The sequence below is a fragment of the Gymnoscopelus microlampas genome (assembly GCF_963454915.1).
Source record: "Gymnoscopelus microlampas genome assembly, chromosome: 18".
Classification (NCBI taxonomy): Eukaryota; Metazoa; Chordata; class Actinopteri; order Myctophiformes; family Myctophidae; genus Gymnoscopelus; species Gymnoscopelus microlampas.
The window spans coordinates 50,287,399-50,313,568 of record NC_139955.1 but is presented as its reverse complement, the minus strand read 5'-3'; the positions used below and the strand labels follow the sequence as shown (position 1 = coordinate 50,313,568).

The window sequence follows — 26,170 nt, the reverse complement described above, 5'->3', positions numbered from 1 at the left end:
CCCAACACAAGGAGGTTACAAAGAGAATTACACAATATGTCCAACAGTACAACAACAACACACACTCAAGTCACCCAAGGGTCAATCGACACCAGAGACCAGTGGTGGAAAGTAACTAAGTACATAAACTCAATTACTGTACAATTCTTTACTTTACTTGAGTATTTCCATTATATATATTTTTTTAGTTTTATACTTCTACTCTACATTACATCTCAGAGGCAAATATTGTTCTTTTCACTCCACTACAATTATTTGACAGGTTTAGTTACTAGTTATTTTGCAGATTTAGATTATTACAAAACATGCATTAACCACTTAAGCAATATCTTATATAACAAGCTCAACTACAATAGCTTGTAGATAGTCTATTTTCAAATTTTAGTATTTGTACTTTTGCACTTTGTACAGTACAATTTTGAATACAGAACTTTTACTACTAGTATTTCTATATTGTGGTATTGCTACTTTTACCTAAGTAAAACATCTGAGAACTTCTTCCACCACTGCAAGAGACTCACGTCACGGTCACACAGTACTCCACTAGAGGATGAGGGATCAGTATATGATTGGTAGAGGAAGAGAGGAGGGATCGGCTCGATTGGTTTTTTATTGGTAGTGCACAAGGGGAGGGATAGGTTTAAGACCTTTTTAATACCTAAATGAAAGGGGGAAAAGACCATTACGGAATCAAAAGTATCTAACAAACTATACTATAAAAAACAATCAAACATTGGACAAATCATCAAATACTATAAGAAGTAAAAATTGTGAACTTAGCAGATCTACAAGCTCACAATGCCTTGCAACGTGAGGCATGGTGAGCTTGTAGATCTGCTATTTTCACAACATTTATGTGGGGAACCGAGTCAAACAAAATGTAATGCCTCAACTACAACATTGCAAGTGCTTGTCAGGGTGAATGAGATGTAAAAAACAAAACATATATTAATGTGTTTATACTGATGTGTGATGTACGGTGTCACGCCGCAGTTCACTCACACTCACTCACGGGGCGGGCCGAGTCGTTGATTTATATATTGTTTTGCGGGGCGGGTTGGGGCGGGTTCGGTTCCGTGGCGGGGCGGGCAGGGCGGGGTATGAAAAACCTGACCGTCGCATCAGTAGTGTGGGGACTCATTTTAAACAAGCTCAGTGCTTAATGAGTCTTCCAGTTTAGTAGACCTTGTATAGTGAATTGTACTTCCATGTACTGTTGTCATGTCTTACTAAATAAAGTACATCAATCAATCAAAGAAGGTTGATGCTGCATCAACAAAGCTCTCTGGATAATAAGCGGCTGCCTGAGGCCTGTGTCTCACCTGTCAGTCCTTGTGGGGAATCTCCCCGGCCGGTCTCCAGCCAGAGGCAGCTTACCATCAACCTGACAAAAGGAAAGCCCAGATACATGACTGGTATATCCTGTTGACACTATGACGACAACAGCCCCGCTAAACAGACTCCAGTCCCTTCACTCGTACAACAAGGAGCACAAGAGACGCTTCGTTCTGTCTGTGAGGACATGTCTATATAAACGTTCTGTCTCTGAGGACATGTCTATACAAACGTTCTATTCAATAGGGAGAGAGTATGAGAAATCAGAACATTATTTTGATGCTTTTCACTGTTGTACGGACAGCAGTTGAGACGCAGTCACTGATTGGCCCGATCATTTTCTTATTTCTCATACTCACTCCCTATAGGCTGAAGTCCAGACTGATACCGGGGAGGAACGAGAGGGTGAATACACGTTATCAGTCTGGACAATGCCAGGCTAGGGGTATAACACGGAGGCAAAAGAAGAAAAGGAACAGGTGTACAACACAAACACTAAGGAAGAAGGGACATTACTAGACCTAAGAAAGTTCTCTGGTTGGGAAAGAGCAGCTGCCAAAGCCATTGCATGTCTGAGGTGCCATGCTCAACAAATGAAGGGTCTTACACTTAAGAAAGGTGAAGCCACACGTGTTGTCAACGTAACAGAACCTGAAGGTCTGGAGGGCTCTGGTCTGGAACGTCCTGCATGAGATGAGGAGAGAGAGAGAGGACATATATAAATATTAACATTAAACTGAATGACTGTCTGGTTACCCTGAATGACAGCTCTGTCACTATTACAATGTCTCTCCTCAATATGAACACAATTTAAATGTCTCATCTCTATATAATATACACTTTAATATCATTAAAGTGTACATTATATTATGTCTACATTCTCTACATGTCTAGTTCAATGTGCATAAAGTACTTAGGTCATTACTGTATTTGGTCACTAGATGGCAGTCTAACAACATATAATGGACCAGGTTCTCAGTCTAACTGAAGTGATTTCTCCAACTAGATGGCTGTATATAGAACAGTTAATGATAAAACATAAACATAATAATTCTACATATTATTGTGTTCATTGTTTAGTAAACAGATCTTTCATAATGTTTCACTGATCATAGATTAAAGACTTTATGAACAAACAACATATTTATTATAGTTTAATCTCTACCAGTGAACAGGATGTAAAGAGACTCTCTTACACAATGATCACTTTGTTATTAATTAACTCTGGATCAATATTATACTGATGTTTCATTAGATTATATTCTAGAGACACAGACTGTGTTCAGTTGTAATAAGTTGTAAATGCTAGTGATTGACCAGGATAAGACAGATAATACATGTTAGTGAACATAAAGTTAAACTCATCTTGAGAGATAAAGGCTCTGGTCCAAAAAAAGATCCATTTCACTTTGGGGTGTGTGGGGTGAGGTCTGTGTCTTTTTTTATTTATTTATTTATTTATATATATATATATATATATATATATATATATATATATATATATATATATATATATATATATATATATATATATATATATATATAGTGTAGCCTATAGATGTGAGGAGTGAGGACACATTTACACACTCACTTGTAAACCTGTTATGTAAAGTAGTGATTTGGGTATTTGGGAGTAGTGATTTGGGTAAATAGCAGATCTACGATACGATACGATACAACTTTATTGTCAGCTTTCACCGAAATTTGCTTTGTGTCCATGACGTCACCGTTCAAGATACAGGCAGGACATACACAATACATTACACAAAGTACATTACAGGACATACATCACAGAAGCAGACAGAAACAAGAACAGTAGAACAAATCCTCTTGGTTTACCGACTTTGGTTTAAAAGCAGAACAGACTGATGTACAAAAGAGTTCTTTAGCCTGTTTTTCTTATATTTAGGGACTCTAAACCGCCTCCCGGAGGGCATCAGTTGATATTCATCATTTAAAACATGTAAGGGGTCAGAGGAGATGCTCTTTGCCAGTCTAAGCATACTATTGATCTGGGCCTCTTTAAAGGAACGTAACACAGCCTCGACTGGCCTACCAACTATTTTAGCGCAGATCTTAATTTGGCTATACAGTTTGTTCTTATATACCATTGATAGGCTGTTAAACCAGGCCGTGCTACAGTACAACATCACAGTTTGAACAACAGACGTATAGAAAAGAGACAAGATCTGACTGCTAGCACCAAACGATCTAAGTCGGCGTAGGGAGTACATACGCTGCTGTATCCTCTTACAAATATAATCAATATGAGATGACCATGCTAAGGTGGCATCTATCATCACCCCCAGATATTTGTAAGATGGGACCTGTTCAATAGCTGAACCATGGATTGTCACCGGTGGTGTCTTATCACCGGGAGCAGGACCAAATATAATTTCCTCAGTTTTCTTAGTGTTGATAATCAGATTATTTTTGTCACACCACTCCACAAGCCGGTCAACGCTACACTGGTACTGTTTCGGGTCATCACTGTCAGTCATCAGAGCTATTAGCGTAGAGTCATCTGAATATTTCAAAAGAAACTGATTTGACTCGCAGGTGTTACAGTCTGCCGTGTAAAGAGTAAACAATACAGGAGAGCTAATGCAACCTTGGGGTGCACCAACTCTGGTCCTGATGGGAGAGGAGAGTGTCTTGTTTACCTTTACATACTGAATTCTGTCAGTGAGGAACTTAAGATAAAACTGAATAACAAAAGGATTAATGTGTAACTGAACCATTTTAGTGAGGAGCAAGTCCGGCTGTATTGTGTTGAAAGCAGAAGAAAAATCTAGGAAAAGTCCTCTAGCATAGGATTTTGGTTTGTCAAGATGTTTAGAGATGACGTGAACCAATGTGACAACTGCATCCTCTGTACTACGACCCTGCTTGTAAGCGAATTGAAATGGGTCCTGTGAGTTAAATATCTACAAGCTCACAACGCCTCGCAGTGTGAGCTTGTAGATCTACTATTTTCACAATATCTTTCTTACGTAATCTAAATATAAACATACAGATACCCTGTAAACACTTATACTGTATGTTGGTTTGTTTACTGTTGAGTGACAACATTAAAGATAAACCCCTAAATCATTAGTTGGGTCCAGACCCCCCACTGGACAAGTTGATAAGGTTGTATACCTCAGAGTCATGTGTTGTAGGATGTGGACACGGTGTGGTCTAGCTGTCTCTCCTCTCTGGGTCTAGATGGTTGTTTCTTCATCTGGTTGATCTGTGGTGTGTTAGAGGTCTGTAGCAGCTGCTAGTTCTGCTGTCTCTGCTTTACACTGATGTCTGGTGGATCCTCATCACCTGACTAGTCTGTGGAAATAATAATAAACTTTATTTGTATACAGGAAGCACCTTTCATGACATCACATGCAGCACAAAGGGCTTTATATATTTAAAAAAACGACAAAAGAGAAATGCAAGCAAAAACAGACCAAAAACATGATCAGGAACAAATTAAAAGGAGGCAAAGATCAAATTAACTCATTTTGTGCCACATGACGTCTAAGACGTCACGTGGCCTGACGCCCCGTGCGCCACATGACGTCAAAGACGTCATGGAAAAAAAAAAAAAACATGTTCAGAACCCGAAATATGATGATTTGAAGATGTGCTGCTCCATCCACTCCTTGTTTAACCTATAACTTAAAAAGGCTGTATCTCGCTTCCTAAGCACTTTTTTTTTACAATGAATTTTGCCTGTGGCACTCAGAGCCAAACTGCCATAAATAAGCATGGCATTGAATGAGTTAAAACAATACAGGAAAATACCAGGAACAAAACAACAAATACAATGTAATCAGCTAAAAGCAAGAGTAAAAAAGTGGGTCTTGAACTTGTTTTTAAAGCTATCTGTGGTCGTTGTCTGTCTTATATGTAATAGACGCCTTATCAGACGACGTCACACTGATATGAAACAGTATGCGTGCACAGGTCAGCAGCAAAATAACTCCACCGCTCATAAGATGTAATGTTAAAGTGGTCACAGCCTCACGTGTAAAAATGCTTCCCATCAAACTTTCAGATGCTGTTTTTCTCCCAGTATGGAGGAAGAATGCTTAGGATTGTTACTGTGATCTCTGCCTCTTGAAATATATAATCCTTGGTTTCTGTTGTGTGTAAATAATGATAACAACTCAAAGCAGTTGTCCTCCAAACCCCTCCTCCAGTGTCTGTCATAAGAACGGAGGGGGCGCTCTGTGATCATGACACCAGAAGGTCTTCCACGCAGAGAACGGCCGAGAATAGCAGATCTCCAAGCTCACAGCAGTCGCATCCGTGACGCGGTTGTGAGCTTGTATGTCAGCTGTTCTCGGTGCGCGATGAAGTACATATGTCTCGCTAGGGCGCACCTCACTAGCCTACACACAGAGGAGGTTGAATGAACTGAAACCAGCAGAACCCCAAAACAGCAGGTTTGGGGATCTGTTGGGAATTCATTACATGTGCGTCCAGTCTCAATGTTTGTAAACAAATAATTGGTCTATGCAAGCAGGGATTGCCTCTTGTTTGAGCGTTAGACATTAAGGTCTCTCATGCGGGAGAATCAAGGCTAGATAAAAGTTCAGGTTGCATTTTTCATTAAAAAAACTGCTTAAATGTTTATATTGCAGGACCCCTACCCACGATCACCTATTATTGGGAGCCAAGTTTGCAGCCAACAGGAAAAGCACGGGACAGATAAACCTGAGCAGCGGGGGTCTGTTCAACTATGCCCACTACGGCCACGGCCACAGCAACTCGCTCCGCGCCAGCCTGATGGGCGAGCAGCGGAAGGCCGACCGGAAGAAGATGGAGGAGGATGAGAAACAGACACACATCCATGATGGAGACACCAGCTTCAGGTTGGAACACAATGTTCTCTGAGAGTCTTTTCAGAACCATGAACCTCAGCTCCAGACAAAGCTCCTGGAACACAAACATTAATTTTGTTAAAGAAGTTTGATTTGAAAATTTTATTGGAGGATAAACCCCTATCCTTAGGTGTCCTAACTGACACCAGGGTCTGTATGTCTCAAGGGAGACCACCTTCAGTGTACTAGTTACATGTATTAACACACTCTCCCCCATACAGATTGGTTAAACTAACATTTTATTTTTCAAAATAAGTTCTGGATTGCAGCTACCAGTTAGTATCTGCTTAAAACATTTTTCATTTGTTTAAAATGTCTCTCATACTGGAGAATTGGATATAGCTCTGGCTTTTGAGCAGACTTACTGTGCTAAGGCAGTGAGGAGGTCATAGTTCTTGACGGTGTCTGCCAGTGTGTCGATGCCCGACTCCAGGGTCAACAGCAGTTCTATTACAAAACCCTGAGGAGAGAGAGAAGAGCAGAGGTCATCCTATCAGATACAAACACACACACACACACACACACACACACACACACACACACACACACACACACACACACACACACACACACACACACACACACACACACACACACACACACACACACACACACACACAGACCCTCACAAGGCTCCTAACACAACAGATACATTGCTTCACTCTCCATCCAGGCCAGAGAGGCACCTGTTTGCTCTCTGAACAGAAATATTTCATTTTAGACACATAAATCATTCAGCATGAGCAGCGTTTTGGTTGTGATGTTCTTCTTACCTGGGCCTCCTCTCCGGGGTCTCCTACGGTCTCCACCAGGCGTGAGAGGACGTCAGACAGCGTGGCGGCTTTCAGGGGCTGCTTGAGAGCCCGGAAGATCTGGAAGGAGCGGCCGGCATAGTGGCGAGAAGAGCACGACAGAGCTGTCTGGAGGGCTACTTCACTCAGCAGTGACTCTAGCTGGAAGCCTGATGGGAAGGAAGCATACCCGTTAGTGTGACTGGTGAACTGATTAACAGTTTAATTTCACCATTATTTCACTGGCTAGGTAGATAGAAGTTGGCCTAATGAGAGAATGTTTAAAAAGTGGAGAGAGTGAAATCTATGATCTGAATAGTTATTCTTAGACAGGCAGTCGTAGAATTCGGTACTAAACTGATGTCACCCGTGCCCAAATTAGGACAATCCGAGCCCCTTTCACTTTCATTATAAAAGTATAGAGCATATGTGGACAAGAATTAGCCTAATGACAGTGTGCACAACAAATGTGGTGCCTAGGTCGGTCCTGCGGTTTGCGAGACTAGCTACGGACAAGACCAAGACCATATAAGACAATACTGACCTGCCGGTGACTGTTTAAACACAGTCACTACATGTCGGAGGAAGACGCTGAGCTGATCGGCGCTCTTGATGTTGGGGTTCTTGGGAGAGACGTCCTCGTGGTTCCACAGCGGACCGCGCTTCCTACACCAGACAAACACACACACACAACCCATGTTAGGAGGGCAGACAGCCAGACACACGTCACCACCCCCACCACCTCTATTATGAGTTTATCACGTACAGTCAAATCAAAACCATGTGTAACATATCAAAAGTCAAACCACACAAACGAAAAAGCCATGCGATGTGACAATACCAGATCCGTTCAGACATAGCTGTGAGCATGAAAGCAAACACACGAGTGGGATGAAGAAATTAGTCATGGTAACAAGGATGATGATGATGATGAACACTGACACACCAATATGTTAGTCCCAGGCATGGTTATTATAGGAAACCGAAACTAAGTATAAAAAATATTTGTATTAACCCATTAAGACCTGGAACTGTGTCATTTTTAGATTTGAGCTAAAAAGCATTATTTTACACTTTGGGCTATTCAAAAATAGCAGATATACAAGCTCATAGCGCGGCACCGAGTGCCGCACTACGAGCTTGTAGATCTGCTATTTTTGAAAAATCGTGAAAATGTGTGCAAATCTTTGAATATATATATTTTTAAAGCGAACATTTTTTACTCAAATCGTTGCTTCTGGGGGTCCCTGGAACAAAATATTTTGATGGGGGTCCGCGGCCAAATACATATAATTTTGGGGGTCCTTGACATGAAAAAGATTGAACACCACTGATATAGAAACAAACATTTTTCAGAAAACTGTTGAGATTTAGGAGACATGTAGAATCGGCTTCATGTCTCAATGGGTTAACTGAAACTAAAATAAAAACAATCTGAAGGCTAACTCCAAACTAAAATGAATTACACAAAACAAACTAAGACTAACTAAAACTAAGCAAAATTGTAACAAAATCATCTTCATTTGAGTTTTTCCAGCGTTCATGAATTCTTTCATCCTACCTTTTTTCAGCTTCTATAAAACAAGGCTTTCCTCATAATCTCTGAAAAACTAGAACTAGCCAATTCCTAAAGCCAAAACTAAACCTTCTTATTACACGTGTGAAACGAACTAAAGCTCAAACTGAAGTCCACTCCGATACGGTCTGCTGTACTCTCAGCGGCCGTTATGTGTGGCCGTTCTCACCTGGAGGTGACAAACTTGATGAGGGCTTCTCGTCGGTGACGTCCACCTCGCTGAGGAGGGTGGGGCTGAGGTGGGACAGAGTCGCAGCCCCCGTTCCCAGGCTGATGCTGGATGAGGTGGAGCTGAAGCTCAGACCCGAGTCCGTCATTGGCGACGGCTGATGCTCGTGATGTGGCATGAAGTCCTGCACTCCTGTATGGGGGAGAAAAAAACACACACGTCACAGCCAGTGATGGAAGAAGTACTCGCGTGTTTTACTTTAGTAAAAGTATCAATACTGCAATGTGGAAATACTCTGTTACAAGTAAAAGTCCGGAATTCAAAATTTACTTGAGTAAAAGTACTGTAGATAAGTATTGGTGTCAAAATGTACTTTAAGTACCAAAAGTGGAAAGTACTCATTACGCAGAATATCCCATTTCACAAGTTTTCAAATGTATAAATTGTAGAAAAATCTTTTGAAAATAGCAGATGTATATAGGGCTGAAGTGGTTAATGTATGTTTTGTAATTATAGTCAAAATCTACAAAGTAACTAGTAACTCGTTTTCAAATAATTGTAGTGGCGTAAAACTACAATATTTGCCTCTGAAATGTAGTGCAGTAGAAGTAAAAGTACTGAAAACTGGAATTACTCCAGTAAAGTAAAAATACCTCAAAATTGTTGTTGGTGAAATAACATTTCCTTACATTGTGTGAGACACTCAGTGAGAGAGCTGACTTTTGCTGCCACCTAGTGATCTTGCGATGCAATTACAAAAACAGTACACTTTTACTCCTCAGCAGCTAATGGAGCTGCTGTCAGCTACTGGAGCCTGACCTGTGAGGTTGAACTCGGGGGTGACGGGCTTCACAGTCAGGACTCGGGGGTCGTTGTACTCCCTGTTGCGGAGCAGCACCGTGGCCAGGGACTGGACACTGCTGTTTGCTCCCTGCACGACCAACAAGTGGAGCAGTAGGCGCTTGCAATGCTCATAGACCTCTGGATGCTGGTGATCAAACCCTGGAGGGAGAACGCAGGCCAAAGTGTCCGAAAAGTCACCATGACAGGTTGAGTACAACTCGTTCTCGTTGCTTACATACTAAGCAATAATAAACCACAAGAGGCCGTGGTTTACCATGGATTTTAGGACAGCGAAGGCATGTGGTTATGCGAAGCAGAGGGCCTAAAAAAGAAACATTACCTGTTCCAAAATCACAGCAAATAACGGCCTCACTTATTGTTTCTCAAAAACGGTTACCAAACTGGTAACACATCTCAATTAATACGTTTTCAAAACAAGAATGATTTCTACAAGAAAGCAATCGCTGCGACTGCCTCCACAAACAAGGAAGCTCCTGTGTAAATGCATGGAAGGTACTGAGTGTACGCCTTTTCAGTATCTGCCTTGATTTGTAAAATTAACAAGGCAGATAATGGTGTGCAACAGGTGTGTTTACCTATAAAAATGGCGTGCAACAACAGGTGTGTTTACCTATAAAAATGGCGTGCAACAACAGGTGTGTTTACCTATAAAAATGGCGTGCAACAACAGGTGTGTCTACCTATAAAAATGGCGTGCAACAACAGGTGTGTTTACCTATAAAAATGGTGTGCAACAGGAGGTGCAGGTAGGCGCTCCACTCTACTTTGACCCCGTGATCCACAATGAGGTCCGTAAAAAGGATGACAGCGATGTTACACCTGGAAAACAGAGAAAAAATGCCGAATTGACAGCGGGACGCTGCAGTTACAGTATGTGACAGTGAGAGAGGTTAAGGACGGGTGTCGTGTGTTGTACTTAAGGAGGGGAACAGTGTTTATGTTTATTAAAGGATCCCCATAGACATATGAATGAGCCTTTAGTCTTCCTGGGGTCCTGAGCATAGCAAAGACAATACAGACATACATACAATACATACAACTAAAAATACAAATTAAATTATAAAATAAATAAAAATGAATAAATTAGTACAAAAAGACTTAGAATTAACATTCTAATCCCAAAGTCCAGTCAAATTAAACAAATACACAAATTAACAGTTACATACTTGGCAAGATATCTCTTAATATATATTATTTATTTGTTTGTTTTTTATAAGTTATTTTGTTATGGATTGTAGATAAGATGTTTGTGTGTGTGTGTGTGTGTGTGTGTGTGTGTGTGTGTGTGTGTGTGTGTGTGTGTGTGTGTGTGTGTGTGTGTGTGTGTGTGTTGTACGTGAGAAGGGGAACAGCAGGTGTGTGTGTGTGTGTGTGTGTGTGTGTGTGTGTGTGTGTGTGTGTGTGTGTGTGTGTGTGTGTGTTACCTGTGTAGGGGAATAGAGCGTGTGCGTTTGTGGTACCTGTGCAGGGGAACAGTGTGTGTGTGTGTGTGTGTGTGTGTGTGTGTGTGTGTGTGTGTGTGTGTGTGTGTGTGTGTGCGTGCGTGCGTGCGTGTGTTACCTGTGCAGGGGAACAGCAGGGGTGTTGGTTTCATGGTTTCAGGCAGCCTCCAGTAGGAGGGAAGGGCAGAGGCTCGGGCCGGTTGTGGTCCATCACCTTCAGACGCCAGTTGGCGTACAGAGGCATGGAGTCACCTTGAAAACACACACACAAACACACACAGGTCATTATCACACATGATGGTACACTAGATCAACTCTAGATGTACCAATATTTCATGGAAATTTGTAATGGAGCTTTAATTTGATGAGAGAAAATGTGGTGCTCCTATATAATATATTTGTATATATATATATATATTAGTGTAGACATATATAACAGGCCCCTAATGCCAAATCAAATGGGTTCAGATCTGTTAGTCTGATCCAGACTTAAAAAAACAGATGAGATGTCCAAAATCACCCTTGTTAAAATGGGCTGTCCAGACAAACCAGATATTTCATTGTGATTATCATACAAAGTGATGTCTCCTTGTATATAAAGTAGATTCCCCATCTAGAATGGTTTGATTCTGTTTACATCTAAGAGGATGCAATGAGATCTAGGATATATCAATATAAAGCAAAAATGACAATTCTATAAGCTTGCAGCATAAAGGGTTTAAGTGGTTAAAGTGTGTGTTCGTACTCTTCTCCTCTTCGTAGGAGCCTCCAGGCACCATCGCCGTTACCGTTACTCAGGATGTGGAAAAAATAACCTGTGTTCCAATAGATCCAATGTAGTTATCATTTAGTCACAAGCTCTTTTCATTGGTTCAATATTTATAAAACCACACTATAATGGCAAAAATAGCCAATCTACAAGCTCTACAATGTGTCGCATCACGGCACGTTGTGAGCTTGTAGATAGGCTATTTTTGCTACTTTTCCGTGACACTGTAGTGTGAAATATGGAATGAAAATACCACAGAGAAACACGATTTCTGCCGACAGCAATGATGTAGAAAAAAGGATACATCTTAACAGGCAAGCAAAGGACATCCATTGACTGAGAACACATTTTCAATTTACGGTGACTTGAATTTAAAGTGACCTCATGGCTCCTGATGCCTCAAAAATGTATCTTTCATGTAATGTAATGTCAGCTGTGTGAGTTATGGCTCAAACTCACCCTGCAAATTAAATCGGTGAGTTAAATGTTGCTCTAGTGGAATTATCACCCAATTACAATTTAACCCAAGCCACATTTGAGAGCTTTATTCTAGGTCATTTGGACTGCAAGGTAAGAGCAACCCAGTACAACACCAAAAAAGTAACTGCATGTGAACAGCAAGTATTTATGGCAGATAAAGGGCAAGCGTGATGCTGGTACCAGCCTTAAAAAAAAAAGGTCAGTGGATGTTTTTGTACCTGTCCTCCATATTCGGGTCTTTGATCTTGCTGTGGTCGTGATGACCGTCATTTCCTGGCACCATGGTATTGCTGCTGGAGGTTGTTCCTGAGAGGACAGATGAGAAAATGCACTGTCACCACCAGCAAGGAATCATTGTGTATCATTTCTGACAGCGTGGTGAGTCCTGGGCCAGGTTGCACCATCTCATACTAAGTTGAAACGCAGCCTAGATCTAGCGTAAATGACTTGCAAGTAAAAACTTACATTACTAAAATAGTACAATTTAGGCATTTAGCAGACGCTCTTATCGAGGGCAGCGTACAAGTGCGAGACCGGAATAAGTGGAGTAAACATGAGCTCTTATCAGTAAACAAGGTAAATAATGACATAAATAGAGTACAGAGATAACAGTGTAGTGCCTCAGAGAAACTAGGATACCGGGTAAACAACAAACCAAGCATCGGTCTTGATAACATGCTATATAAATCATTCTTAACATTTGTGGAAGAGAAAAACTAATCTATGGAACAAAAACATGAGAACACGTGACCAAGATATGTACTAGCATCAATCATAAGAAAGGGTGGCAAGAAGGGGTACAGGGAGAGTACAGTGCTAGGAGTTGAGGAAGTGAGTGACTGCAGCAGAAAATTGCGAGTGAGTCGGCAGTTCTGACTGCAATGGGAAGGTTATTCCACAGTTTGGGAGCCAAGAAGGAGAAGAGTCTAGGACATTTTAGGGAAGGCTTGTACAGCAGTCCTGTGTTAGCTGATCTAAGTGAGCGGAAAGGGTTGCAAGGTTGGATCATGTCTCCAAGGTATGGAGGTGCCATGCTTTTGGTTGCCAGTGTTTTGTACTCAGGTGTAGGCAGCAACCGGAAAACAATGAAGGTAGCAGAAACGGTGGAGATATGTGAAAGTATTGGCTGGTTGAAGACTAGAGGTGCTGCAGCATTCTGGATCAGTACCTGAGGTGACTGAGGGAATCTTATAGCTGGAGGTGATACGGTAGTAGGGAGGGTTGTCCATGTGAGTGACGGCTGAGCTCACAGGGTCCGTCAGCTCCAGCTCACACATCAACTCCTCCAACAGCTGCATAGTCTTATCTCTGCCCAGGTACACCACCACTCGCTTCACCTGATGACCAACAAAAAGCACTCATTATAGGGTGATATGGAACTGTTAGTGAATAGGGTGCTATGGAACCGGTAGTGATCACACTGTATAGACCTATTTAGATGCCCTTTAATAGTTTGAAATCACCCGGATCAAGGTGATACACTGACAATGGGTGTTGCTAGTTCTGCAATGCTACATGTCTGTAATTAAAACATTTCAAGACATCACTGCCTTGTGTTGGTTGTGATGCAAGCTTTGCAGCCACTTCAAGGAGACTTCACTTTACAAACAACAGGAAAATAACATATTTTGAGTGATTTAGTGATGATTTTTGGTGGCAGGGGAACACATTGGAGGCTGCCAAATATGTAAAATGCATAATCGTTGGCACTCTAAACTGAAACAGTTATCTAGATCTTTGTTAGTCACATTTGCTATTGTTGGTAAAGATGAGAAAGAATTAGATCTTTGTCCAATTTGGCCAGAATTTCCCTTGAGTGTAGCCCAATTAACAGAGCTGGATTTCTGTTTTTACAAATCTGTGCATGTGCTAATGTCACAATCTCACTGGATATTTAGAATAATCCTAATACCATAACAAAAAATAAAAACTGACTTAACTGACTTATTTCCATAACCCATGCATGTAAATGCAGTCACTGTATATATGGGGCTATGGCTGTACAGTGTATACACAGTGACTTACATAGGGCAGAAGGCTGGGGTCACTGTTGACGCCCGACATGCTGATGAGGAAGTGCAAGATGATCTTGAGGTTCTTTGGCCAGCTGTCTGCCAACGTGGTCCACACGTTCTCTATCTCCGACCAGGCAAACTCATCCCCGTACTAGTAGGAAACACACACCACACATTTAATGTCATGCTTATTTATATTTCCTTATATTCCCTCATCCCCATCACCCACTCACATGCATACACGGACACACAACACAACTGTTAATAATCATGTTAAGCATGTATTGAAGCTGTAAACAGGATTTAGGCAAAGTGTTCCTTTAATCGCTACGCTGTATCCAACTGCTTCAATAACAACGCATCATTTTCTCCTAAATCTCTCATTCTGAAAGTAAACAATAGGAGCTGCTTTTGTTGGCAGTCGTTTCATACGCATCCAAACACGTATCACTCTTTCGCTTTGAGTAGGCACGATAAGAAATTACCGGAAGAAATCACAATGACACATTGTAGCCAGCAGCCTTCTACCTGGATCAATCTAGGCATGCAACAAACTCTTTCATTCTGAGTAGAGATGTATCACTCTTTCGCATTGAGGAGGCATGCATCAGTGTTTTACTTTGAGTACCCTGCCCCCAAAACACACACAAAACATTTCTTGTTGGATCTGAACGAATCACTTCTATTTCAGATAAAGTGTAAATCAACTTGAATTATAAAGGTTAACGATAAAAAGTGTATTTATTCTGTAAATCAGTGCAAAGATTATGATTAAAGTTTTTTCTTAGCATTGTATATAAATATATTGATAAAGGTTATTATTAACCCATTGAGACCTGAAGCCGATTCTACATGTCTCCTAAATCTGAACAGTATTCTGAAAAATGTATGTTTCTATGTCAGTGGTGCTCAATCTTTTTCATGTCAAGGACCCCCAAAATTATATGTATTTGGCCGCGGACCCCCATCAAAATATTTTGTTCCAGGGACCCCAGAGGCAACGATTTGAGTTAAAAATGTTCGCTTTAAAAAATATATATTCAAAGATTTGTACACATTTTCACGATTTTTCAAAAATAGCAGATCTACAAGCTCATAGCGCGGCACTCATAGCGCTATGAGCTTGTATATCTGCTATTTTTGAATAGCCCAAAGTGTAAAATAATGCTTTTTAGCTCAAATCAAAAAATGACACAGTTCCAATGGGTTAAAGTGTGTTCTCAATATTGTATTGTGAGAATATTTACCTGAATAATCAAATACAATAATAAGACAATAATACAACAATATATAATAAAATACAATAAAGTTTATGACTGGAGTTCATTGTAAATGTGAGTGTGTGTTGGGGTTATCGGCCTTCACCTTGGCGGTCATGAACATGAGGTTGTTGAGCACCATGGTGGTGGCGTGTGGCGAGCCCCAGCCCTCGCCGCGAAGCCACCGTCGACTGTTCATCATCATCATGTCGCGCTCGTGCGCGTCCTCCTCGTCGCCGGCCGACTCCTCGCCGCGCCGCGCCGCCGGCTTGAAGTCCACCAGCTCCACGTTGTTCATCCATGGCAGGAGGTAGTGCAGCATCACCTGTCGACCGCCAGGGTGAGCCGTCTGGATGCGCTGGCTCACCTCTGTGGGTACAAAGCCACAAGCCAGGGAGGAAGCAAGTCAGGGCCATGGCCAAAACTTTAACACAGTGGCTTGCACAGACATTTTGAGGGGCAGGTGCTCAAGTAAATTATCCTTTTTTTTTTTTACTTGGTCTGCTCTTTTTTCCCTCTACACCTATTCCACTGTGGGCTTGTAGATCGGCTATTTTTGGCTAAAGTTCTCCTCAGAAAAGGGATGCTAGATTTCGAGTGGTTATGTCAAAAAGAAAAATCATCACATAAAGATTTGGTGGAACCCCCTGTAGTAACTCTGAGGACCCCCTGTTGAAGACCCCTGCTGTAAACTAAAAAAAAAAAACTTTTTTTCTTTTTTTAAAAAGGGCACTTCTGGTCAAGAGGGCAAAGGGCAGGTGCTCTAGCACCACCTAGAGTCTATCTGTGCACGTCCCTGCTTTAACACCCACATTTAGCTGGACTGTCCAGGTTTTTCTTTTTGTAGCAGGGCCGGAGAGCAAATGAGGTTTCCATCTCAGTTCGATATCCCTGTCTAACTATATTTTGATTGATTGATAGCTTTTAACAGAGATTTTAATTGATACCTTTTAACAGAGTTTTTTGTGTTCTCCTTTTAGCTCAAATGTCTGACTGTACCTCCTGCTGTTTACATGTCTGTCAAATAGTAAGTATTCAAACAATACGTCAATTATTACATTAATAATGGTAGCAATATACGTAAGTACTTCTCAAATATAGCATATGTATTGAAAGAAAGAATCAATTCCTAATCTAATTTCTATATCTGCGTTGCTTATCCTTTTAAAAGGCGCAATCCAGGATCGTTTTTGATGAGTGTATAGTTGTGTGTGAGACCTGAGAAGATGGGTAGGGTGAGTTCTGGGTATGTCCTGGCCAGTTCCTCAGACAGCTGGTAGTAGGACACAGAGTAGAGGTGTGGCAGGGGTGAGGGTGGTGTCAGAATCCCATCTGTCCTCTGGATCTCCAGTTTGTGGGCATAACGGAAGAGCTTGGGCTCCAAGATCTGGATTTACACACAGCAGCAACAAAATGTGAATAAAAACTGCAACCTCCTGCATTTCATCGCTATGTGATGAGTTGTTTAAATGTGTTGCATTGATGTGACTATTCTAATATACGTTTCTTCCCTACACAGAGAGGGGTTATCTTCCTGAACCCAGTGCTGCTTTCCTCTCTATCCGGTGAGGTTTTTACCACCGGCAAAGATTTGTTTTAAACTGACAGTTTGTGTTAAACAAAGTTCTAGATGTTTATAGTGTTATTGTAACTGTGTTTAAGACAGAAAACATGCAGTACAACAAAGACTGCCAATACTGCCCAATGAACAACACGCTGCGGTTGAAATAATAAGTGTGCCCGACTGACCTGCAGCAGCTGCATGGCAACTTGGTAGATATCCCTGGATGAGTCGGCCGCCTTGAACAGGATGAGGTACAGCAGCACCACAGTGTCAAACTGGTAATCCCTGGAGGGGAGGACAGATCACAGCCAGTCAAATGCCAAGATATTCACAGTCTGTACAATGAGTCCCACTGTGACGTGTGTCACCAGCAGTGGTGGAAAGTAACTAAGTACATTTCCTCAAGTACTGTACTTAAGTACAATATTGAAGTATTTTTTTTACTTTACTGGAGCATTTCCAATTTTTCAGTACTTTTACTTCTACTCCATTACATCTCAGAGACAAATATTGTACGTTTACTCCACTACAATTATTTGAAAACTTTAGTTACTAGTTACTTTGTAGATTTTGATTATTATTACAAAACATCAGCCCTATTTGAACTTTCGATTTTTGAAAATAGCCGATCTACAAGCTCACAATTCGTTGCGATGCATTGTGAGCTGAAAACTTCTTCTGCATAATGACTACTTTCTACATTTGGTACTTTAAGTACATTTTGATGCCAAAACGTTTGTACTTTTACTCAAGTACATTTTGAATAACAGACTTTTACTTGTAACAGAGTGTTTCTACATTGCAGTATTGATACTTTTGCTTAAGTAAAACATTAGAGTACTTCTTCCACCACCAGTACCTGTTGTGAAAGACGTTGGCAATGGCTCTGAAGCAGCCGGCGGCCACGCGCCGGGAGCCTGTGTAGCAGCGGTCCACGGCCCAGAACATGAGGTTGCTCTGGTCTGGGTTCAGCTCTAACAGCAGCATCACGGCCTCACAGCCCAGCTGGTGCACCTAGAGGACGGGACCACAGCGCAGAGGAGCTTATTGGTAGCACACAATACACCACAAGACAATAAAACATCATCCGGTGCTAATCAGTAGCACACATACTGTACACACACCACAGCACAACAAACATTGCCTGTAACATTCACAAACACAAATGCACCATAGCACAACAAACGTTACCAATAACATTCACTAACAGGTACACCACAGGATAAAAAAAGTTCCCAGTAACATTCAGTAACACATAAAAGTTACTTGTAACATTTTGTGCTGTAATTGTTTTCCATTTACTCCATCTACTATCTTCTACTATCAGAGTTAAATTAACCCTCAGGATTTTACTGAGTAATTGAACAACACTTTTCAAATCCTAATAAAAAAAAAAAAGAATCAAGGTCAAATTTGATCACATCTTAGATTAGAGAAACCTGTCTGCGCTGGAATCAGTATCATTCCTGGTAGGATTATGAATGACAACTTCTCTTGTACCAACCCCTCACTACTTCTAGCCAACCGGAAGCAGCATTTACACATCAAGATTCCAGAGTGCTACTGTAGGACAGGTATTACTGTACCTCCAAGCTCAAGTCATTGACAGTATAAAAGGAGAGACTGTGTGTAGGCCCTTACCTTCCTGTCCTGTGAGTCCAGGATGTTGTCCAGCCACTTGTAAAGGTATCCGTCAGACGAGAGACCCACGTTGTCGGCCACCGGTCCACAACATAACACTGCAGACATGGCCTGGCAGAGACACGGTTAGTTGGTACATCGGAACTACCATGTACAGAACATGTGCATGGTATTTAAATGATCTTTACATCAGGGCTGCATGATTTTATGATGTTCATTTTAATCATCCTTGTGATATGAATGAACTTGTGTGATATACACATTATGTCAGTATAACAGACGTCATCGCAACTCATGTAATTTGTCTCTAGTTATCTCTACAAACAGAACAATCCAAACAGACCAAAGATAAGAGAAAAAACAAAAAATAAACTAAAGAGCGCTATGGATGACGATGTGAGCAATAATATTATGGCACCGACTAACTACTTCGATACCTTCGAGTACAGAAAAATGCATTGTCATTCTGTACCAAATATCAATATCTAAAGCCTAATTTATGCTCTGCATAACTGATGTACAAGCTAACAATACATCATATGGCTAGACGTTCTTTTCACAAGGCATGCAGGAAAATCACTCTTACGTTAGGCTCAGAGGCGGAGCTCATGTGAGCGTGTTGTTGTTTTATATAAAGGCTGAGACTACAGTGTGCAATAGATATACTGTATTTTAAGAGATCGCAAAAGTATCACTTCATCTTCTTTGTCAGGATCAATGCCAATAGTGCATGATATACACTGCAAAAAGCCATCATTACAAAGATCGGCAATACAATGAATTTGGTGAAACACGTACTGTACAATTAAGAACACTACGTTGCTCCATGTTTGAATAACAAGACGACGGTGCTATAAGAGAAGCTGCAGTACTGCAGCAAAAACTGACATTTCCATTTAACTTGAGCTTCTCACTGTACTGTATTCTGTATGAAATGATTAATACGTTATCAGACGTATAAATGTTACCTTTTGTTGAATAAATGTTTTAAAACAGGCAATTTGTTTTTAACAAAGTCACGGCAATGCTTGCCAGTGAGACAGCAAGTCTGCTGTGAGCTTGTAGATCTGCCGTTTTGACTATATTTGAACATTTTTGACGATTGTCGTCTATAATGACATGCCCAAAAAATGGTACCTTGAGTGCACAGTATTGATGGCGGTTGATCTGCATGTTGCGGTCGCTGTAGCGGTCCAGGGGGGTGAACATGATGCTGAAGGGACCGGCCCAGTGGCTGAACAACATGAACAGACTGTGTCTCAAGGACTGTTGGGGGAAGATGGTCCTCCGCTGATGCACTGAAACAAAACAACCACATAATAGTACATGTGAGAGGTCATCCCCCAAGACAGAATGCTTGCCACAGAATCTTTAGAATAGCAATCTATCTATCATTACAGAATTGTCTAAAAACAGAAAAAAAGGGAAAAAAGGAAAAGTCCCTCAAAATCCGAAAATCCGATGGAGAGGGTGTGTGTGTTTGTGTGTGTTTGTTTGTGTGTGTGTGTGTGTGTGTGTGTGTGTGTGTGTGTGTGTGTGTGTGTGTGTGTGTGTGTGTGTGTGTGTGTGTGTGTGTGTGTGTGTGTGTGTGTGTGTGTGTGTGTGTGTGTGTGTGTGTGTGTGTGTGTGTGTGTGTGTGTGTGTGATACTGTATGTCTCATAAAAAATGACAATCTCTACTGACAATATTGTCAGTAGAGATTATTTGTCATTTATGAATTCAATAAACATTTCATCAAAGTACAAATACCTCAAACTCTTGCTAAACGGGACGTTAATTTATGCACACAATGCTAATTCATAGACCAATTAATTCATAAACGAGTGTTCCCCAAGGAAAGGAAAAAAATAAAGAAAAGACAAATAGGAACAGATAAGCAAGAAAGGATAAAGCTTTAGCACCACAGAAAAATGTGGTACATTTCCTAAACTGAGATTAATCACATTAACAACATAAATCACAATAATTAACACTATAGACTTGGCGGGAAAGAGCCCTATAAATGACCCAGACGGGGGGTGTAAAAGATTATGAACTACACATCTTGGCCAAATAAAAGTTTTAAAAAAAAAGAAAAGGAAAAAGCTATCATCTAACACAGCTCACTGTACAAGAATGGAGTGAGCCAAACAGACATAGATGGATGAGACAGATGTACCTGGAACATTCTGAATGATATTGGCCACCAGGGCACTGAAGTGACAGCGGATGTCCCGCAGCGTGTCAGAGTCCTTGTCGTTCTCGGCCTCCAGCAGCTGCCGGGTCAGATCAACATACTCCAAGAGCGTGCTGTTCAGAGAGTGGCAGTCCCTATCCAGACCTCCACTGGCTCTGCATCCACACACAACACACAGTAAGAACGGCAGCCTTGTCTTTGGAAACAACATTGTTATAGATACTAATGCGCTATAGATGTAGAGGGAAAAAAGAGCAGACTAAGTAAAAAAAAACTTTTATCTGAAACACAATTTTATGCAATATAGAGTAGGGGGTCCCTGCTTCATCTCTCTCTCAGCTAGGGGGTCCTTGGCCTGAAAACGTTGAAGACCCCTGCGCTAATATATACCACCGGTTCTCAACCTTTTCAGGCTGTGACCCCCCCAAAAAAAACATATTTGAACTGGTGAGTTGAGGCACTGGGAGTTGAGGCATTAAATTTAGTTTGACTCGGTTCCACAGATAAATATTTTGATGGTTTCACCATGTACAACTGGCTGACGACTCCAGCGTCGGCGAGTAGCTCAAATATCCGGACCAGCTGGACCCTGAGGATGTCACGTCGCCTACGTCGCTTCATGTTTTGCAAACAGACCATGGTTGGGTGGTTGTTTTAGGAGACATGCACAAACTGACCAGCATGCCAACATGCAGAACTATGCAAGACTAGAACCTGAGAGATGATTGAAGCTGTCCTCACCTCAGGTCTTCTCTCCAAAGCTTCTTTTATGATGGGGTTCAGCTCCTCGATCAACTCTCTGGAAGACAAATTAACAAAACTGTCGTGATGTCTGCATTTTTTTGTTCATATAGAATTTAAGAAATAATCTATTACTATTCTTCTATGAATTACTCACCCTAAAATATATCTGGTGTAAATGGTCTCGTGAACGAAATAGAAGCGCTCCTGGGCATGTGTGTGGGGTTCAACACGTGCGCCCAGGTGCGCTCCTCATTCGTGCACGAGACCTTATCCCGCAAGCCGTTTTAAATAGTTACATTTCCGCAAAAATGGTGTTTGGAGAGCAATGAATTATTTTTTTATTTCATCTAGTATTATCTTAGTTTTTGGATCCTTCATTCACAGTGAAGGAATCTAACAAACATTTTGCATGAATTCAAAGCTTCACAGGGTGAGTAATTTATGGAGAAATTGATAGAAGAAAAGTGATTTTGTGGGGGGGTGGGGCTGACGCATTGTGAGCTTGTAGATCAGGTATTGTTTTGTCACGCAACCATGCAAGTAAAAAAATGGGGCATAAGTTCAGTGCTTATCATGGGAACAACGTGTTTGAACAGGGATGAGGGGGACGGAGTGCCAACAATCTACACATAAATCAAGAAGGTGGATACAACTCAAAATGTTCATTATAATATATTCCTTAACCCATTAAAACCTGATTCTACAAATGCCTTCTAAATCCGTAGTTCTCACAAAAGAAAGTAAAATGTTTCATAAATAGCAGATGTACAAGCTCGCAGCACGGCACTAAGTGACGCGCTGCTAGCTTGTATATCTGCTATTTTTGATTAACGCAAAAATCTAAAATGACACCCGGTTTTAATGCGTTAAGGCCCTGACAAACACACATCCAGAAGGTGGATACAACTCAAAATGTTCATTATTATATATTCCTTAAGCCCCCGACACACTGAAAGCAGCCATTGTTTTCAAACTTGTAATGCAGTGTATGTATGTTTGTTTTCACTTGTTTTGACCATTCCATTAACAAGTCCGTTTTTAAATAAAATAGACGACGTGAACAGGCGACTCGCGTGGCACGCGCCAGACGCCAGTGACACTTTCCTGTGTGCCAGGGCCTTTACACTGGAGAAATCTATGTATATATTTCTGTTGGGTAAAACCTGTCATGTTAAAATTATACTTTATGTCCTCATTCTTAAAGCCTACATAATAACATACACACATACAAATTTGATATATTTAACATATCGTCTCTGTCGGGTGGAAACCTCATTATGTCCAAAAAACAAAACTGTTACTTTTCTGGCACAAAACGCGTCGCTTCGCGCTGCGTTTCGAGCTTGTATATCTACTACTTTAGATGCTTTTGTGTGACGCTGTAGTATGACCAAGTAGGGCGTTAATTCACTGGAAAAAAAATACATAAAGTTAAAATATGGATATCAGAGGTTTCTGCCCGACAGCAACGATATAAAACTTGAGGGTCGATGCTGTCGTTTCGCCGCAACACGGCACTGACCTTCGAGTCGTAACAGTAGCCGCTGTCCGGCGTGGACGCCAGCGTCTCAGGCGGGGAGCAGCGGACGGAGCCCGATGTGGAGGAGGAGGAGGAGGAGGGGGAGGTGGAGGAGGTGGCGGAGCTGCAGCATCAGGTAGTTCCTCCACAGACCCACGTAGGAGTCACTGCTGCTGCTCAGGCTGTTCAGCTTCTTGGCGTTGATGGGGCTGCTGCAGGGAGGAGTGGAGGGGTTAATGACATGGCTACCGCTTTACATGTTATGTACTGTAGAACTGGTTTTTAACCACTGTCAAACTGGCATTCTGTTTTTTGGGCATGTTATTATAGGACAATGTTTTCAAAAATAGCTAAACTAGTTGATCTACTAGCTGCAGATCTGCAGTCTTCACCATGCGACACCATCATACAATGAAGTATAAAATGGGACTTAAGTGGTTACGATTTTATTTAAAGACCTGAAATGATATCTTAATGGTGATACGATAGGCAAGTGTATAGGGTGCGAAATGATCAGCGATCAGGGCATTGATTCCGGTCCGGACTGACCATTTGCTGAATGTCATTGCCCTAATGTCCCACATTTCCTGTCTCTCTCCACTATCACCGTCAATAACGGCTTAAAAATGCCCCCGAATAATAACTTTTAAAAAAGAAAAGAAATGCCAAGTTAAGACATTTTGAAAGCTCTAAACTGTTTTTTTTTTCACATTTTGGTTACACGAAAGTATTCCATCATTGGCAACACAGGCTGCAAACCCTGTCGACAAACAACATATCTCGTTCTTTGTAACTAATAATGGTAAAAAAGATAATAATAATAATAATATTTTTGTCACTGTTAATTTGCACATACGTGAAATTTGTCTTCTGCATTTAACCCATCCCTAACTATTAGGAGCAGTGGATGCCATTATACAGCACCCAAGGAGCAGTTAGGGGTTAAAGGAGAATTTTGGACTAAGGTTTTCTTACCTTTTCTATGATGTTATGATATCTTAGGATGAATGGTACAGTAGAAAATGTTTATAACTCCATCCCGGGTCCGCCACAGCTTAAAACGTGCGCGGATAGGCCTTGTGCTAGATCGCATATTTTAATAGCTTTTTTAAATGTATTTGTTTGTGAGATCTGACGTTCATAGTGACAGAACAATATGCAACCAAAAAAAAACAACAAAAAAACAAACCTAAGTCTCGCTAGACAAGATTGATATCTCGAGATTTCAATCTCGTCTAGCGAGACTTGTTTTTTTTTTGTTTTTTTTACAGTGTTCTGTCACTATGAACGTCAGATCTCACCAAAAAAATAAAATAGCTATTAAAATATGCGATCTAACACAAGGCCTATCCACGCACGTTTTAAGCTGTGGCGGCCCCGGGATGGAGTTATGAAATCTTTCTACTGTACCATTCATAGAAAAGGTAAGAAAACCTTAGTCCAAAATTCTCCTTTAAGTTCCACACACAGACTGGGCAGACCAGTGGGCAAACTGGTGACCTTCTTCATTACCAGAAGGCCTCTCTACCCATTCAGTTACCATAAGAGATATTATAAAGGTTGGCCTTTGACGTTTTCAAGCCAAAACTTAAAGCCTCACTATGTAATTTTGTAGTATGATAATACAATATGACGTAATCAATTGGGGTGGTTGTATTTTGTCTCCCTGCTCTTTTATTGAGATATTTAGATCATGTCAAAGGTCATGTCTCACCTAGACACACACATTTTGACCTGATGGCAATTTATCCCCTGAGCAAGCAGCTCTATTAGCTTAGTGATATAACTTTCAGCACTTGCACAGGAAACCGGGTTCAAATCCGGGGTAGAAGAGGAAAGTTACATAGTGCTGCTTTAATCATGGTCTTCAGGGCAGCCTACTGATCATTCCCTCCATATTTCTTGAGAACCTGCCCATCCGTTCTCAAACAAACAGACAGAGACCAATTACAATTCCCTGCCAGGCCTTGCTGCGGGCAGGGAGGGTAACAATACTTTATAAGGACTGAAAAGACAAATAATGTACTGCATTAAGGTACACACATACTTCCATGTAGTCAGACTAGCATCACTCTGTATTCAGCATTGTGAAACTTGTCATAGCGTGAGCATAGCAACAGTGAATATGTGGAATGAGAGTAGTCTGACTCTGATACTTTAATAATCATATCTACATGCAATTTCGCAACTGCTGCCCATTCTTTCATCAACCTCCAAGGTGAAAAGTGAAGTCAAGGTCAAAATGACATAATCTGTCATATCTAAGGAGTGAAAAGATAAATAACAAGGTTTGCATATTTGTTTTAGCTGTCTTTATATCAGTTATAGAGTATGGTTTGGTTTCATACGTTTTAACCAATGTAAAAGAAATAAAACGCAAGCGGTATCCTTTAACCACCTCAAAAATAGCCGATATACAAGCTCAACGCATCGCGACACGTACGTTTATAGATCTGCTATTTTCACTATTTTGGAAATGTATTGCCTATAATGGCCAGAATAGGGATGAACCAGGTTGAAAGTGTAGACCTGCAGGCATCCTGCGATACTCAAACATATGAAGGAAACACAGCTGAGACAAACAAGTCTAGTCAAGGAGAATATCCAGGCATATTTAGACACGTGGGCTGCAGTGACATAATGGACAGGATGGTGGCATTAACAGCGCGTGGGCACATTCACAGACAGATAGGATGACATCACCCATAGCAGAGAGTCTGCAACCACAGTCATTCCAGCTAAGTGCCCGTTCACTGGCCAAAAGATCTGCTTCTAAACCTCTTGCACAAAGAGTCTACACATAAAGCAACATCTCCCGGCTGCTTCATATTTTAGGAGCGGCAGCTCCTGAAATATGACAAAGTGTTGGTCAATCTGAAGGAAAATGAGGAGCACACGCCAAATTATGCTAAATGTTTTGCATCGTCGGTAGTGAAGGAGTTTGTTCTTCCTTTCAGAGGACA

General features: G+C 41.2%; 1 long non-coding RNA gene and 1 pseudogene across 2 annotated transcripts in view; both read right to left on the bottom strand.

The window, feature by feature from the left end:
• Positions 1-1,322: 1,322 nt before the first annotated feature.
• LOC311065609 lies at positions 1,323-4,627 on the bottom strand. Its single transcript, XR_014602857.1, has 3 exons — positions 4,477-4,627; positions 1,943-2,019; positions 1,323-1,384 (listed from the first exon to the last, which is right to left on the bottom strand). It is a non-coding gene; the product is annotated as an uncharacterized lncRNA (long non-coding RNA).
• Positions 4,628-6,134: 1,507 nt separating this feature from the next.
• The window catches only part of LOC311034146 (protein furry homolog-like), a 29,009-nt pseudogene continuing 8,973 nt past the window's right edge, over positions 6,135-26,170 (bottom strand). Inside the window, exons 12-32 of the transcript in view lie at positions 23,376-23,419; positions 23,211-23,331; positions 22,283-22,311; positions 20,927-21,099; positions 19,905-20,065; positions 18,768-18,878; positions 17,986-18,140; positions 17,312-17,411; positions 16,781-16,949; positions 15,669-15,931; positions 14,314-14,454; positions 13,457-13,625; positions 12,490-12,594; positions 11,237-11,291; positions 10,313-10,416; positions 9,553-9,735; positions 8,734-8,925; positions 7,533-7,654; positions 6,971-7,158; positions 6,563-6,657; positions 6,135-6,252 (exon numbers count right to left, since the gene is read on the bottom strand). The product of the transcript in view is annotated as a protein furry homolog-like (transcript). The remainder of the gene's footprint in view (positions 6,253-6,562; positions 6,658-6,970; positions 7,159-7,532; positions 7,655-8,733; positions 8,926-9,552; positions 9,736-10,312; positions 10,417-11,236; positions 11,292-12,489; positions 12,595-13,456; positions 13,626-14,313; positions 14,455-15,668; positions 15,932-16,780; positions 16,950-17,311; positions 17,412-17,985; positions 18,141-18,767; positions 18,879-19,904; positions 20,066-20,926; positions 21,100-22,282; positions 22,312-23,210; positions 23,332-23,375; positions 23,420-26,170) is intronic.